We start from the raw sequence: 4,002 nt of genomic DNA on the forward strand, positions 1-4,002 counted from the left end.
CAACACACGAAAAACAGAATCTGTCAAAAACAGAACAGTCTGTAGTAATCTGTAACTAACGCAAACTTATGGAACTCCAAAAATTCTAAAATAAATTTTTGGACCTGAGGAATTTGTCTAGTAATCATCTGCAAAAAGAATCAACTAAATAGCACTCTCCAGTAAAAAGTTTTAGCTAATCTCGTGAGCGTTAAAGTTTCTGTTTTTTACAGCATGATCATAAAGACTTCACCCAAGTCTTCCCAAAGGTTCTACTTGGCACAAACACTAATTAAAACACAAAACCACATCTAAACAGAAGCTAGATGTATTATTTATTCCTAAACAGAACCAAAAAGCAAGAAACTAAAATAAAATTGGGTTGCCTCCCAACAAGCGCTAACGTTTAACGCCTCTAGCTAGGCATGATGATTTCAATGATGCTCACCCAAAAGATAAGAAATGAAACATAAAGAGGGCATCATGAAGAATATGACTAGCACATTTAAGTCTAACCCACTTCCTATTCATTGGGATTTTGTGAGCAAACAACTTATGGGAACAATAATCAACTATCATAGGAAGGCAAAACAAGCATAACTTCAAAACTTTAAGCACATAGAGAGGAAACTTGATATTATTGCTACAAGCATATATTCCTCCCTCATAATAATTTTCAGTAGCATCATGAATGAATTCAACAATATAACCAGCACCTAAATCATTCTTTTCATGATCTACTAGCATAGAAATTTTATTACTCTCCACATAAGCAAAATTCTTCTCATTCGGAATAGTGGGAGTATCATAAGAGACTTGAATACTATAAATTGTTTCCACATTAAAAGAGTAATGTTTAGAAAAGGATAATCATAATACTGACAAGTTTTATAAATATAATCATCACTACTTTCTATAGCATAAGTTTCATCAAAATAATCATCATAAGTAGCAACTTTGTTCTCATCATAATCAATTGAAACCTCTGCCGAAATAGTGGATACATCACTAAATAAAGTCATGACCTCTCCAAATCCACTTTCATAAATATAATCATCATAGGTATAAGGCATGCTATCATCATTATAAATTTGCATATCAAAACTTGGGAGACTAAAAATATCATCTTCATTAAATGTAGCCTCCCCAAGCTTGGGACAAACATTAATTGCAGCAAATATATTCTCAAAAACATCATCTTCATCAAGCATAGCATCCCCAAGCTTGGGCCTTTTCATATCATAAGCATAATCACTCTCATCATTAATAGTATGGATAGCACCAATAGTATAGCAATTATCACATTCTTCCAAGCAAGTGCCAAAAAGATTTTCAAGATCATAAGAAGTATTATTATCTTCCCAGTCATAATCATCACAACAAGCAATAGGCATAGCGAGATCATCATCAAGTGCCTCATCTTCCACAATTATGTTTGATTCATTTTCATGAGGCACAACAATAATAGGAGCAACATTATTTGGGAGGGATACCTTTTTACCTCTCTTCCTTTTTATTTTCTTCTTCTTCTTCTTCACCAAATCATGTGTGGGTTCAATCCTATTTTTTGAGCTCCTCATTAATGAGATTGGTTGAATAGAAGGCTCATCCTCATTACCTGATTCATCATAAGAAATAATAGGAGGATATTGGGAAGTCTCTTCCCTTTCGTTAGCATTCTCTTCATCTTCTATTTGTTTTATTTTCATGTAATTGGCAATATAAGGATTTTCAATGCAATTCACCGCACAATACATATAAATTTCCTCTAGATCAAATCCAAGAAGTTTATAACTGGCAAATTCTAGAAGATAGTTAGTTATATGTTTCATTTCTTCGCAACCCATAAGCAAGCTAACTTCATTATAATGTGCAAGGGAAATCAACTCATCACAATTTTTGGACACGATTAGATCATGAAACAATTTGCATCGGATAGCTAAATGACCACTTTCATTGCAAAGTTCACAAGTACGGCCAAGAAAATTTAAATTTTCAGCACAATCATCTAGCCTTTCTAGCAACAATTTAGTTTCTAAATGCTTATGCCTCTTGCAATATCTATCTTCCCTATTCGGTGTGTACTTGCAAACCCAATGCACTCCACAAAAAATGACATGTTTATAGGAGGCATTTTCATCATAACTAGTGCAATCATCATTAGTACTATGGATATTCAAGGGGTTCATACTAACAACATTGCAATCATGCTCATCATTCACATATTTTATGCCAAGCATTCTATGTAATTCTTCTTCTAGTACTTGAGCACAATTTTCCTTCCCATCATTTTCACGAAAGATATTAAAAAGATGAAGCGTATGAGACAAACTCAATTCCATTTTTTTGTAGTTTTGTTTTTATAAACTATACTAGTGCTAAAACAAGAAACAAAAAGATTCGATTGCAAGATCTAAAGATATACCTTCAAGCACTCACCTCCCCGGCAACGGCGTCAGAAACTGCTTGATGTCTACTACACAACCTTCTTCTTGTAGACGTTGTTGGGCCTACAAGTGCAGAGGTTTGTAGGACAGTAGCAAATTTCCCTCAAGTGGATGACCTAAGGTTTATCAATCAGTGGGAGGCGTAGGATGAAGATGGTCTCTCTCAAGCAACCCTGCAACCAAATAACAAAGAGTCTCTTGTGTCCCCAACACACCCAATACAATGGTAACTTGTAGAGGTGCACTAGTTCGGCGAAGAGATGGTGATACAAGTGCAATATGGATGGTAGATATAGGTTTTTGTAATCTGAAAATATAAAAACAGCAAGGTAACTAATGATAAGTGAGCACAAACGGTATTGCAATGCTAGGAAACAAGGCCTAGGGTTCATACTTTCACTAGTGCAAGTTCTCTCAACAATAATAACATAATTGGATCATATAACTATCCCTCAACATGCAACAAAGGTCACTCCAAAGTCACTAATAGTGGAGAACAAACGAAGAGATTATGGAAGCATACGAAACCACCTCAAAGTCATTCTTTCCAATCAGTCCGTTGGGCTATTCCTATAAGTGTCACAAACAGCCCTAGAGTTCGTACTAGAATAACACCTTAAGACACAAATCAACCAAAACCCTAATGTCACCTAGATACTCCAATGCCACCTCAAGTATCCGTGGGTATGATTATACGATATGCATCACACAATCTCAGATCCATCTATTCAACCAACACATAGAACCTCAAAGAGTGCCCCAAAGTTTCTATTGGAGAATCAAGACGAAAACGTGTGCCAACCCCTATGCATAGGTTCATGGGCGGAACCTGCAAGTTGATCACCAAAACATACATCAAGTGAATCACGTGATATCCCATTGTCACCACAGATACGCACGGCAAGACATACATCAAGTGTTCTCAATTCATTAAAGACTCAATCCGATAAGATTACTTCAAAGGGAAAACTCAATCCATTACAAGAGAGTAGAGGGGGAGAAGCAACATAAGATCCAACTATAATAGCAAAGCTCGCGATACATCAAGATCGAATCACCTCAAGAACATGAGAGAGAGAGATCAAAGACACAGCTACTGGTACATACCCTCAGCCCCGAGGGTGAACTACTCCCTCCTCGTCATGGAGATCGCCGGGATGATGAAGATGGCCACCAGTGAGGGATCCCCCCTCCGACAGGGTGCCGGAACAGGGTCCCGATTGGTTTTTGGTGGGTACAGAGGCTTGCGGCGGTGGAACTCCTGATCTATTCTGTTCTCCGAAGTTTTTAGGGTATATGGGTATATATAGGCGGAAGAAGTACGTCAGGGGAGCCACGAGGGGCCCACGAGGGTGGAGGGCGCGCCCAGGGGGGTGGGCGCGCCCCCTGCCTCATGCCTCCCTTGTTGCTTCCTTGACGTGGACTCCAAGTCTCCCGGGTTGCTTTCCTTCCAAAAATAACTTCTCCAGAAGGTTTCATTCCGTTTCAACTCCATTTGATATTCCATTTCTTCGAAACACTGAAACAAGGGGAAAAACAGGAACTGCACTGGCTCTGGGTCAATAGGTTAGTCCCA

This window comes from Aegilops tauschii, chromosome 3 (genome assembly GCF_002575655.3).
Source record: "Aegilops tauschii subsp. strangulata cultivar AL8/78 chromosome 3, Aet v6.0, whole genome shotgun sequence".
Lineage (NCBI taxonomy): Eukaryota > Viridiplantae > Streptophyta > Magnoliopsida > Poales > Poaceae > Aegilops > Aegilops tauschii.